At 44.2% G+C, this 14,174-nt stretch overlaps 1 long non-coding RNA gene across 1 annotated transcript in view; it reads right to left on the bottom strand.

Moving 5' to 3' along the window:
* Positions 1–14,174, bottom strand: part of LOC147028630 (uncharacterized) — a 71,524-nt gene that overhangs the window by 37,416 nt on the left and 19,934 nt on the right. The window contains exons 2-3 of the long non-coding RNA XR_015057635.1: positions 13,578–13,706; positions 5,677–5,791 (exon numbers count right to left, since the gene is read on the bottom strand). This is a non-coding gene — a long non-coding RNA (uncharacterized LOC147028630). The remainder of the gene's footprint in view (positions 1–5,676; positions 5,792–13,577; positions 13,707–14,174) is intronic.

The raw sequence follows: 14,174 nt of genomic DNA, 5'->3' as shown, positions 1-14,174 counted from the left end.
TCTCCCTCGCAATTACTTTCACCTCGTCTCTTGTCTCCCGAATTACTTTTTCCTTACCCGCCTCCACCGCGGGCCCGACAGCCGTTGCACCCCCTTCCAGCTCGTTCGTTCCGACACGTGGAGTCACCATTTTAAGCTCCCTGCTAACGGCCTTCATGCCCGCCTGCAGGCATCGGCCCATGTTCTGCGTCTCACCCCGGAGCTTTTTAGTTTCTTCCTTCATTTGCTTGTTCATTCCTTTCATTTTGTTTTTCATTTCATTCGTGTTTGTATCCATCTTTTCGTTCATGCCTTTCATTTCGTTTTTCATTTCATTCGTGTTTGTATACATCTTTTCGTTCATTTGCTTGATCATGTTCGCTGTCATTTCCGCATACATTTTTGCCAGCATGGTGAATAGCTGGGCCATGTCGGGTGCGCTTGGGTGAGCCGTTTCGGCAGGGGTTGGGGGGTTTTGGTGGAGAGGGGGAGGGGAGGTGTCATACACCGCGGCCGCTGCCGCACCTATTTCGGGCTCTGGGTTCAGTTGGGCGAGTTCGTTTTCCTGTACAATTAACATTTCCTGCACGGGGATTTCATCCTGAGCCATGGATTCTACACATTCTACATCCATTTCTAATACCCCTGGCTCCCGCTCGCCTTGAGACGCCATCTTGCTTCTCTTAAAGGGTTAATTTAGCTCGCTCGTAATTTGGAGGGAATCGGGGGTCGCTTCTCTCACCCCTGGACCGATTCCCGTGAATTTAGCCGGAGACAGGAGAGCCCGTTTTCCCGTTCTCCAATACCAGTGCCGCGAGGAGGGCGATGAATTTATATCCCACTCCTGACACCAGTGTTGCGGATTCGCGCCCGCCGGCGTGCGAACGGCCACGTAACTCGAATCGCGGCACGTCGCCCACCGGACGGACAATCCAGTCGTGACCCTCTCGGACTAACGCCGGGAACCAGTCACGGGTGGACCTTTCGGTCTCACCACGATCATGCCAATCGGCCCCCGCGTGGGATAGGGTTGCTCGCCAAATTCGACCTACCTAAGTACCCACACGGAGGGTAGACCGGGCGATCGCACCTCGCCGCAGGTCGACTTCGGACACGGGCCACTTTAAGCGACCCGTTCCGTACTATCGGGATAACCGAGCGGTGTTATTCGTCGGCCTCGACGGTTCGATTAATTATCGGGCATTTTAGCCCACGACCAACCCTTTAGGTGAAGCAAGATGGAGATTCAATGAAAGAAAAGACGAAGCGAAGCGGGAAAACAGTTCAACATAACTCACATTTATTTCGCGGCACACGGGAAGCACACATATACAATTCCACCAAAAGCACATGTAAAAGAAGAAGACAATGCAATATTACACAAAAAGCAAATGCAACAATGCAGATCTAACCGACTACCGGGCACACGGCAACACTTATACAATTTTACTTCACAGACGGCGCCGACAACACATATTCCCAAAGCAAAAGAAAAGAGAACCACCCTCCAGGATGAGGGGGGTAGGCGGGCCTGGGGCCGAGACCGTGTCGGGCCTACCCGTCTGATGATGAGACGCGGAGCGGCGGTGGTGGTGCCTCAACTCCGCGGGCCTCGCGGACAGTGTCTGGTAGGGGGTGGGAAGGGGGCCCCCTTTGTCGCACTATCTCAGCGCGGGGGGAAACAGGAGGGGGTTGCTGATGCTCGGGGGAAGGAGGTTATCACCCTGTCTCGGGTCCCGCGGCGAGCGTCTCCTCCTCCACCTCGGTCGCGTTGCTGGCCTCTCCCTGTGCAGCTCCCGGCACCGACGCGAGCACCCCCTCGTCCGCCTTCACCGCCGTCACCTCTCCACAGCTCCGTCCTCTTCACTCTGACTAGTACCACTTCTTTCCAGCTCCACCGACGACTCTCTTGAACTCCGCACACTTGAACTCTCAACTTCCAACTGAACTGACTGACTGACTGACGCAGCCGTTTATATAAGCCCCGTGGCTTCGCTCTTCCACCCTTGACCCTCTGCCTCCGACCCTTCACCTCTCTAACTGGCTCCCCATTGGCCCGAGGAAAAGTGGGCTTGAATGCTTTTTGATCCATGAATTTGCATATAGCGACCGCCCTCCAACGCCCTGGAGGCGGGGCCAATTCGCCCCTCGCTCACCGATTGGACGGAACAAAAGTGGGCGTGAGTCGTTTTTGATCCGTTTTCTGCGGAAAGTCCGTGATGTTTTTGATGCGGAAAGTCCGTGACACGCTGCTCGGTGCACGCCCTGCACGAGTCCAGCATCGGCGCCCACAAGTGGCGTGGGAATGACGGTGATGCGATGGTGGCGAGTTGTGACGGTAAAGGTCGTGGCGGTTGTGGTGAAGCGGCGTTGTGGTTGGTGGTTGTTGTTGTGAAGCGGCGTTGGGGTTGGTGGTTGTTATTGTGATGGCTGTTGAGACGTGGTTGGTGGTGGTAATAATGGCGGCTGGTCCAAAATAAAGATAGTAAAAGAAAAACGGCTATCCTGAAGAGTCTCAGCCCGCATGAATGACATTTATTCCCTCTGGACAACGGGTTTGGGCCTAACTACACATATACTTACAGAGATATCTCACCTAAGGGACCTGAATGGTGGTTTGCGAATTTGGTCAACCACAACAATATATATATATATATATATATATATATATATATATATATATATATATATATATATATATATATATATATATATATATATATATATATAAATCTATATACACATACATATATATATATATATATATATATATTTATATATACACACATACATATATATATATTTATATATACACACATACATATATATATATATTTATATATACACACATACATATATATATATATATATATATATATATATATATATATATATATATATATATATATATATATATATATATATATATATATATATACATACACACACACATATATATATATATATACACACACATGTATATATATATATATATATATATATATATATATATATATATATATATATATATATATATATATATACACATATTCAAATAACAGTCCCGAGCTGGTCCTGTGGTTGGCAGTGAGTGCCCCGGAAGCAGTGGGGGAAAGATAGTGGCACTTTTACACGTGGAAGAATTGTGTTACTCAGCTGGTGGGTCACCCAGATAGCTCAGATGAGAGAGCACTGGTATTGTTTGCCAGATGACCTAAGTTTGATTCCTGGGCTGGGCATGTAACTTTTCCACATACTCCGACTGCCTGACTTCTCATGCTGACCCTGTTTCAACAAATGATTGATGTGTGAAAGAGGAGTCTCTGCTGCCTTAAACCCAGACTACTCTGGGGAAGTGGGCCTGGATAGCAATGATGAAAGCTATATCACCTGGAAGGAAAACTCCAGATGAAAACTAACGGTGGTCGGATGGTTTATATCAGGTTACCTGGGACAGTACCACTGCACAACCTATAGAAACCTTCAATGGCCTTGACATTTTCAGTCTCCTGGGGTGGGGTGCCAGGCTTTGTTCTTACTTTGGGAGCCCACTGGTGTCACCACTTTCTCTCTGGGCTTGCCCCTTCCTCTGTGTTCCATCCATATAAAGACCAGAAATTACCTATATTGCCCAGTTTTCCACTGGAAAAGCAGGATAAAAGCAGAGAACTGAAAGAAGAGAGGGATACTGGAGGTACAAGAGACGACTGAAGAAGGGGTACTTTTCAAGATTACTGGAATGGCCCGTGATGAAGCTGAGTCTATGGGCTTACCACTTTACCATCGCAGACAGGTTAGTGGTCTCTGTGCCTTTTACCATCTCTTTTCTGGTCTTGCACCCTCTGCTTCTTCCATGCATTGTCTTCCCACCCCCCCCCCCCCAGGTTTCTTCAGGGTGAATGCCATCTATCATCAAACCCCTTCTTGTGAAACTCCCAAAATCCAGAATCACTGCTCACCTCTACTCAATTGTTCCTTTTTTCTTTCCCAACTGTGGAACCAACTTCCATATTTTTCTCAATCTCATTCTCCCCTCCAAGTCTTCAAGACAGCTATTCACCACTATCTCAGATCATGCCCCATCCAAAACCATGATAACGTTTTGCCACAACCCCCACCCTAAACCCACCTACTTTCAAATTTGCAGTTTTTCCTTCCTGAGATTTTGCTTCTGCATCCATCTTGTCCACCTTATGTATCCTCCCATCCCAATCATTCGTCCCCATACCCATTGTTTGTCCAAATCTCCCTCTATTTTGTCCTTCAACCCTGCTGTTGCTGTTTTCCCCCTCTCTTTACTGTTGCCTTTGTTCTGTTGCATGTTGATGTGTTCAGTGTTCTAACGCTTCCACAAGCCTTGACCGTGTATAAAAATGATGGAGATGCAAACCTGAAAACAAGGTGGAGCACAATTTTCCAATGTCGATGTCATCCAAAAACAAATAAAACTTCTCCACTTATGAAACAATGACAATCCAACCATGAGGCCAGGATCAATTAAAAGTTATCAACTGGTGAAATATAATATTGATCACTTTTGCTAAAAAAAAAAAAAATATATCATTCATGAAAAAGAGTTTACATCCGAAGAAAGTCTAACCATAACGAATGAGGCAGTGGACAGACAACTGGATGGACAAGCAAATGTAGAGACAGTTGTTGCATTAATGAACCAAGCACGGATGGGTTTACAAAACGCTGTTGTTAGTTAGAGTGAGATTGATTTCTTGCTCACTGCATTTGGTTGTTTTCTCAAGACCTGCTAACCTGTAAAAAGCATGACAGGTTGAGAGATCTTCGGAGCAGAATGCGACACGATTTATTGTGTAAAGACAAATCAATGGTGTTCTTTTATTCATTTTTTTTTTTGCAGGGTCTAAGGCTCGTGGAAGAGCCACCGAACAGAGCACGCGTACAAGTGCAGACACAGACACTAGACAACACTGGATTCGACTTCAACGTCAGACAAACACAGCCAGTAACCGTGGAGAAAGTGACACTACTTTCCGGTGCACTCTGGGTTCTAACGATGCCATCTTGTGACGTCGTTATTCTGTCTTCACTCAGTGGGGGAATTAGGAAAAGTCTTCCCCCACTACCCCTCCTCTAGCCCACGATGGGATGCCGACTCACGGGAGTCGTCCGTGCCCCAGAAATGCTGAGCATCAAAGCAGGGCAACAGCATGTAGCATTTTTAAAGTCTTTGGTACGATTCGGTCAGGATCAGGATCAAACAGCCGACTTACTGGACTTGCTTGAGTTGATGCTCTAACAATTGCAATGCCACCAAGTCTGGCTTGAAGAAAATTGAAGATATAAAAAGACCATGCAAAATATAAGACAGGCTTTGACGTTGTACTACAGCTCCAAATCTTGGGTTACTTGGGGTCGCTGTGTAAATTTGACTTGGGGTCGCTGTGTAAATGCTTCAGGATTTTTTCGGGCCTCACGATTATGCAGATGTGTCACAGATTATGCACGTGTTTAAGCCAGATAAAGCCCAGATTAGCAACATGCCTAATCCCATCTGACTGCAGCTGAGAATTCAAAATCAGGTTTTCAATGTCGATATAGTACTGCAGATCAACAATCAAGCAAAGCCTCAAAACCAAATACATTTTACTTAACTCCATAGACACGTTCAAGAAGCCGCCATTAAACTCACAATATAAATCAGTTTGCAGTTTTTCTTTTTACCTTTTTAGTGATGCCTCAAGTGACGAAGTCGCCAGTGACGTTATGTTTTTGGGTTGTTTCAATTCTCACATGAATTCCCAAATCAGTTTCTTTGGACTAAAAATTTAGGATCAGTCTGAAAAAAGAAAGAAAAACAATTGTGAGATGCACGTTAATGAAACACGTTTATTTTATGTTGACTGTTATATCTGTAATAATAAATGTCAGTGTGTCAGTGTGTGCGTGTGCGTGTGTGCGTCTTCTCCATAATTCCAAAACCATGAAACCGAGCGGACCCAAACTTTGCATGCAGACTAATGGAACTCTGTGGGAGTGCATGAATGAAAACTGGGTATTTGGGTTAATTAAAACACACCTTTTGAATGTAATTTAGGGGGTGTTAATCACAAAAAACCCACAGAATAAGCCTTCCCAAAATGGCGGTGTGCCGCCTTGCTCAGCCCTCTGTCAGTTTGCTGGGGTGTTAAGCCACCATTCTGTTCAGCTTGCTTAACAATGCCTTCACTCTGAACAGGCCGCAATTATTTCTTAATGATAAAGCTGACCGTGACCAAATTTTATTTTCACTTTCCTCAGTCATATCATCAAATTCCTGCTCTTCATGTCTACGAATCGCAGTATACGTCGCTTTTGTAAGTGCTATAGTACACAAATTCGGAGCTTGGAGTGATATCATGCATTTCTTTATGTCCTTTTCCACGATGACCTCTCGGGGATAAATTAAAGCATATAATCGACATATGATTTTGGCTTTGAGGATCGCATCTTGTGGAGTAAATATATGTCGAAATATGGAGTGAAATCTGAAAACGTTAAGACATTCGCAAAGTTTTTGTTACCTCCGCCACCAAAGGTGAAGGAGGTTATGTTTTCACCGCTTTCTTTCTGTTTGTGTACAGGATATCTCAAATTGTTGTGGATGAATCCGGATGAAATTTTGTGGACAGGTTCGGTGTGTGACAAGGACGAACTGATGATATTTTGGTGAAGATCCGGATCCGAATCCGACTGCTACAATTTTTAAAGTGATTCTTCACTCTTGAGAGATAGGGCCAAAACGATAGACAGCACGATATCTCAAAAAGTTGTGTACGGATTCTGACGAAACTTGGTGGACAAGTTGGGTGTGTGGCAAGGACGAATTGATTTGATTTTGGTGAAGATCCAAATCTGGATCTGGATAAGAGAATTATTTAATTTTTTAAGTGATTCTTCACCATTGAGAGATAGGGGCAAAAACGCTATCGAACTGTTTAGCATAGTATTTCAAAAACATGTTGGGCCCGATATGTTCTCGTGGATCAGGCATTACTTGGCGGAGGTATGTGCTCTACCGAGTGCCCTTCTCGTTTTTGCAGGTGTTTTCAATTCTTATGTGAATCCCAAATCGTTTTTTTTAAAACTAAAAATTGAGGATTGGCCTGAAAAAACAAGGACAAATGTGTCCAAGAGCCACGTCATAAAGGTTTTGTCTTCACCAGAAGAAGAAGAACAAGAAGAAGAAGAAGAACAACGCGGAGCTCTCTTAGAGCCAGCGTTCGCAACACGACGCGGCTAAAAAAAAAAACAAGGACAAATGTGTCCAAGAGCCGCGTCCTAAAGGTTTTGTCTTCACCAGAAGAAGAATAAGAAGAGGAAGAATAATTAAAAAAAAAATAAAAAAACAACAACTTCCGCTATTTCGTCACGTGCCGTTACATCACGTCCGTCATGGACGATCTTCGTTCATGACGAGAAAATAGTGTATTTACGAAATTACAATACATTAAATGGAATAATCTTTAAATAGGAACGTGAACTTTTCGAAACTTTAAACCAAATGTCCGAATATATTTAAAAGTTGATGATAGACGCTCTCAAAAGGCACCCTCAATGCGAGGATGTGTACAGGTGCTTAGTATTTAAGGAGATCCGGATCCTGTACATAAAAGAGCAGTCCTCAAGGAGGAGGAGGAAGAAGGAAGAAGAAGGAAGAAGGAAGAAGAAGGAAGAAGGAAGAAGAAGGAAGAAGGAAGAAGAAGGAAGAAGGAAGAAGAAGGAAGAAGGAAGAAGAAGGAAGAAGAAGGAAGAAGGAAGAAGAAGGAAGAAGGAAGAAGAAGGAAGAAGGAAGAAGAAGAAGGAAGAAGAAGAAGGAAGAAGAAGGAAGAAGAAGAAGGAAGAAGAAGAAGGAAGAAGGAAGAAGAAGAAGAAGAAGAAAGTAGAGCTCTCTTTTCGCTACGCGAGACGCTGCTAAAAAAGATAAATAAATAAAGGTTTTGTCTTCACCAGAAGAAGAACAAGACAAACAACGCGGCGCTCTCTTAGAGCCAGCGTTCGCAATGCGACGCAGTTAAAAATAATTGTGACATGCACGTTACTGAAACATTTATTTTATGTTGAATTTAAACTGTTACAAGTCTGAAGAAGACGATGGTTCACGAGCGGTATTTGACGATGTAGATTGTTTCAGAAGTCAAGGATGAGACAATGTGATAATGTTTGACCTAGTTATGAAAATGACCAACATGATGTGGTAGGAGTGACAGGTTATTAGCTGCAAAATGTCGAAAACCAGATTTTGTTGAACACTGTGAAAAATTTGACCTTTGCATAAACTTCAAAGGTCCCAAAACAATGTTGTGGACATTAAAATAAGGAAACAGGATACGTGCTATAGCTTAATGGAGTTAGTTCGTCGAAGAAGGTCGAAAACCCGGTTCGATTCCCACAACTTTGAAAATTTGGCCTTTGTGAACTTTAAAGGTCAAAGGTCAAGGATTATGACCTTTGGTGCAAAACTTCCTCTGGAACATTCAGGAACAATATAACGTCATATAGGCTATATGGCATTTCGCACTTCTCGGATTATATATCCATACTTTGATGAAATCAGCGTAAAAACAAACTTGAAATGGGTGCCACGGGCAAGGTGTTCGAGATAGAGCAAAATGGTTTCAAGACTTTAGGTGGGGAATGACCTCAAGATTATACATAAAAAAATATTGTCATCCTAGCTCTCAAAGTTTGGGCGGTCGTCTGATTTTTATGTCAAAATTCGAAATTTTCTAAATTCATGACCTTGTGACCTTGACCTTGGGACTAAAATGAAAAAAAAAAAATCGAGCTCCGTGAGGCTATGTAGGTGCCATTGGGTTAACCAAATACCGAAACCCCTGCCAGATTCGACAACCCCCTCGGAGAAGATGGATTTTTATGTCAAAATCGCAATTTTCTAAGTTCGTGACCTTGACCTTGGGACGAAAATGAAAAATCGAGCTCCGTGGGGCTATGCAGGTGCCATTGGGCTAACCAAATACCGAAACCCCTGCCAGATTCGACAAACCCATCGGAGAAGAAATTTTTTTATGTCAAAATCGCAATTTTCTAACTTCGGGACCTTGTGACCTTGACCTTGGGACGAAAATGAAAAAAAAAAAGTCGAGCTCCGTGGGGCTATGCAGGTGCCATTGTGCTAACCAAATACCGAAACCCGTCAGATTCGACAAAACCCCGAGGAGAAGATGCAAATTGAAATTTGCTACCCCCTAAAAACACATGTTTTTTGGGCATGGCTCTGCCCATAATGGGCGCACCATGCCCATTCTCAGAAAAAACACAACTAGATCATGATATAAACCTCCCACCAAAATTTCATCAGGATCGGATCAACACACACGGAGCTTTGCTCGGGACAGGCAGACAGACAGACAGACACACAACAATAACAAATATAGTGGTCACTTATATTTTTCGTGAACCAATATATACGAATAAGTGTGTGTGTGTGTGTGTGTGTGTGTGTGTGTGTGTGTGTGTGTGTGTGTGTGTGTGTGTGTGTGTGTGTGTGTGTGTGTGTGTGTGTGTGTGTGTGTGTGTGTGTGTGTGTGTGTGTGTGTGTGTGTGTGTGTGTGTGTGTGTGTGTGTGTGTGTGTGTGTGTGTCCTCCATAACTCCAAAACCTTGAAACCTGGCAGCCTGAAACTTTGCAAGCTTACCAAGAAAACTCAAAGGAAGTGCATGACTCAAAATTGGGTGTTTGGGTTGATTAAAACACACCTTTTGATGATTTTATTAATGGCATTATTTCATTATATCCTTTAACAGGTGATCCTCGGCCACCTTGCTCTCTGGGGTCTTAAGGCATATCCTGGGTTACCTCGCTGGGGTTTGAAGCTGCCATGTTTTTGGCCTGCTCAATCATGCCTTGACTTGGAATAGGCCACAACGATATCTTCTTGATAAAGTTTTTTTTTCTTCACTTTCCTCTCATTTCATTGAATGCCTGATCATCATAACTACATATCACTGGATACATTGCAATGCTTGGGTGTGTGGACTCTCTGTGGACGTGTGGACATGCCATGCTTGTTATGGGTCCCGTGGTGGCAAAGTTTCATCCAGTATCTCATGGAAGTTTTATCCCTGAGGTTTTACTTTGTTCTTGTGCCCGTTTCTGAAGGATTTGGTTATCAGGTGTCCTTTACAAAGGTTATAAGTTTCTCTTTATGAATTCCAAACGAAAATATGTTTGATAACACCCAATTTCCGAGGTGTTTGGTGTATTAACATGTTTTCTTCGTTACCGAGCCAAAAAAATTTCCACCCGTCATACGCAACTGTTTATAAGGATCAACATTTATGCATATCTCCTTGAAACGTCTATCTAAATGTGATGTTGTTTTCGGTGAAAGCTGCTCAACGTTTTTGAGTTGCATACAGTATTTACTGCAGTCAGTAATCACACTGACTCCAACCTGCCGATTCCTGAAAAATTGCCGAAATCAGCCGACCACTAGTGTGTGTGTGTGTGTGTGTGTGTGTGTGTGTGTGTGTGTGTGTGTGTGTGTGTGTGTGTGTGTGTGTGTGTGTGTGTGTGTGTGTGTGTGTGTGTGTGTGTGTGTGTGTGTGTGTGTGTGTGTGTGTGTGTGTGTCCACGCACGCAAGTTGCTGTTGTTGCCAAGTTGTTATTGTGAGTGGGTTTCAGGAGGTGAAACAGACCTACCAGGTCTCAAAGTATCCACCTCTGTGTGTTTCCGTCGTAAACTGGTATCTACATATGCAGGTTTTAGAATGTGGAATGGAGTCCTTCCAGGGTAGGCTCAAAGTATCCACCTTCAATAGGGTAAGGGGTCAGGATTCATGGACCAAGCTGTGAAGTTTTCTGTTCGCAAAGTTTTGTGCCGATGGCTCTCTTCAGGATTGTTACTGAGCCCTGGACAGCTTCCAACTGCAGTTTGTTTGTAATAATATTCCCAGGAATCGTTTTTAATATCTCTGTGAGGTTCTTTGTCATCATTCTCAGAGCTCAAACAATCACAGATACAACTTTTACATTCTTCAGCTTTCAGGATCTTCTCATTTCATTCTTGAGGTCTTGGTGTTTGGTCATTTTCTTGATTTCTGCATCGTTTAGTCCAACATCACTGGTATTAACAACTCAATCAGCAATGTCTTCTCTTTTTTGTACCTAAGTATGATAACTGGTTACAATGCTTTGATTTCGATGTTTATGCTCTATGGGACCATTAGGTCATATGTGATCAGAAGGCACTTCCATGCTTTCAGTGATTGCTTTTCGTGCATGTTCCCACAAATTCTCTGTAACTGGGACGTCAAAGTTTTTGCAGATGTGCCAGCGGATTACTTTAGAAACTCTGTTGTGTCGTCCTGTGTATAGTTTTTAGTTGTTCTGACATGAGTATTTTTGTACTTGTGTTCGGTCTTCAAGCATAACACATCATTGTCTTTGCTTTCCCCACCTCCATCCCTCACCTTTCTCTCACTTCTCACTTCTCTTTCTCTTTATCTCTCTCCCCTCTCTATTCTCTCTCTCCCCTCCTCACTCACTCCTCCAAATAAAATGCAGCACTCTCCTCCCAAAACCTCTGTCTCTCTCTGTCTTCCTCTCACCCCCTCCTCACATCCCTCCCTCCTGCAGTGTAGAGTAACGTTTGGTGAGGTGTCGCTCTCCCCACCTTCGCGCTCCCTTCCTTCCTCACTCTTCCCCCTTTCCCTCTGGCCTCTCCCCTCCCTTCCCCTCCCTCACTCCAACCATCCATCCTCTCCCTTCCCTCCCCTCTATCCTCTCTGCCTCTCCTCCCCCTCCCATCCTGTTTTCCTCTCCTTCCCCCTCCTCTGCCTCCTCTCTCTCCCTCCCCCCTGACATCTCTGTCAGCGAGACGACGGGTGGTATTTGCTAGTATTATACAATAATATTTGTGTGTTTGTGTGTGTGTGTGGTCATTCAGCATAACATATCATTATTTTTGCTAACCCTCCCTCCTTTCCTCACCATTCTCTCTCTTTTTCTACCCCTCCCCCCTCTCTTTCTCTCTCTCTGTCCACTCCGAATAAAATGCAGCACTCTCCTCACTCTTTCTCCCACCCCCTCCTCAAACCCCTCACTCCCAGTGTCTCGCGACATGTGATGAGGCGTCGCTCTACCCCCCTTCCTCTCTCTCTCCCGGCCCTCCCTCCTTTCTCTCCCATCCCTCCTCCCTCCCCCCTTGCTTACACTCTCCTCCCTCCTCGCTCCCACCTCTCTTTTTTTTTGGCCTCGCTTCGCTTCTCTTCTCTTGCTCTCTCTCTCCCCCTTCTCTCTCTTTCTCGCACCCCCCCTCCCCCTTATCCTCCCACCCTCTCCCTACTGGAATGGAGAGTGATGTGTGGTGAGGCACCGCTCTCCCCTCCGTTCCTCGCTCCCCAATATATCTCTATCTCTCTTTTTCCCAATCTCTTTCCCCCTTCTCTCTCTTCCCATCCTCACTCTCCCCTCCTTTTTCTCTCTCCCCCCTCCTCATTTTCATACTCTTCTTTCTCTCCCTCCCCTCCCCTCTTAATATTACGATCAGCGAAGAGACCAGTGGTATTTGCGAGTGTTAAAGAAAAACAAAATCAAGATTTCGTCATAAATACGTCGTTAAGATAAAGCCAAGTCAGAGTCACACTCAAAAAAGTGGACTGGCAGGACTGTTGAGAGGTAAGCACACTCACTCTTAAGCTGTCTCACCTGGGCTCAAATCTCAACCCAGCTATAAACTGGCATTCTCGTGTTTCACATGCAGGGCGAGACATTAATATGTGTGCGCTGTCCTTCGGATGGATGTTAAGTGGGAGAACCCATCTGCTAGCGATGGTGGACAGTGGATGTTAAAGACCTCATGGGATCTTTCATGAAAAGTAGGCAATTTATCTCCGGCAACCTCAACAAATTACCAATTCCTGCCCAAATTTGCAGTTGCACTGCATCAGATTTACAGCAGGACATTAGTAATGACGCAACCAGTGGGCTCAATTTAGAATCAAATCTCAGTCCAATATACATTCGCTCCCAACAAGGTTTCATCTGTCATTATTTGTATTTCAAGCTTCAACGAATCTTTTAAATTGGTTGATAGTAACACAAGTCTAGCAGTGGATGTTGTGGCTAAATGCTAAAGACAATGAATGAGCATCCAAGTGAAGGCAGAATCAGTATCGAAGAATTTGGACCCAGGGTTCAAGAAACCCACTAGTCCCAATACAATTATCATGGAAACAGAGCTGGATCAGCCAGGGAGATGGTAATTCAACCTGTCCTGGTCCACATAGTTCCAAAATGAAAGTTGAAACATAAATATGAATTAAGGCTATGTAGGCTCCCACCCGTTAACTCCCAATCCCAAATCCCCCCTCACCCCCTTCCCTACCCCCGCTAAATGTTCAAGGATGATTGGATTGCACACGGAGATGGCAATCAGTTCACACATATATGCTGAGAAAAGGTGGGATATGGGTGGTGGTGTTTAAGGGACAGGGGGAGTTGAGGGAGCATGTGTGTATTTGATGGTTCAGGTTTTACAACCAATCAATCAAATGAAATTTCAAAGTACTTTACAAAGAAAAAAAAGGTAACAAATAATAGTGATTCAAACAAACACAAACCTCAAACATCCCTTTTCTCAATCCCGCTGGAAGCAACCTGTGAACACCAATCAGAACTGGTCGCTTGTGGCCTTGTTTAGAGTTTGATCATCAATGGACCACATCGGATAAATGCAGAAGAGGTCAATTCTGAAAATATGCAAAGGTTTCATCTTTCAGTATCCTGAGGGCATGCATACAGTTTTCAGAACGAGATACTCAGAGTCGTCCAACACAAATATTTTTCTCAATGTGTGTGTTTGCAAACATACATCCATGCATGCATACATAAATATATCAAGACCCAATCACATCTTTCACCAGGAGTAGGAGGGAATAACCAATCAGTTCTCATCTAATGAATGACCCCATGTGGTGAGTCCAGCCAAATAAAGTTGCATAAAGCAACCACGAAAAGCCGCACAAGGTAAGGCCTTGGGAGCCTCGGTGGTATGAGTTTCTATCTACACTGTCGCTGATGACACGCCAACGAGTGATGAAACCAGTACAGATGGAGTCCCATCCTAACTGGTGATCAACAGGGCGGAGACAATGCGTTTGTGTGGCAGACAACACTTGTTGCTCACAGATCATGCAGCAAATGCTTTGAGGAAACTT

This window comes from Eptatretus burgeri, chromosome 4, assembly GCF_056783735.1.
Source record: "Eptatretus burgeri isolate ZD-2024b chromosome 4, Ebu_testis_v1, whole genome shotgun sequence".
NCBI classification, from domain to species: Eukaryota; Metazoa; Chordata; class Myxini; order Myxiniformes; family Myxinidae; genus Eptatretus; species Eptatretus burgeri.
This window is presented reverse-complemented; position numbering and strand designations above follow the sequence as displayed.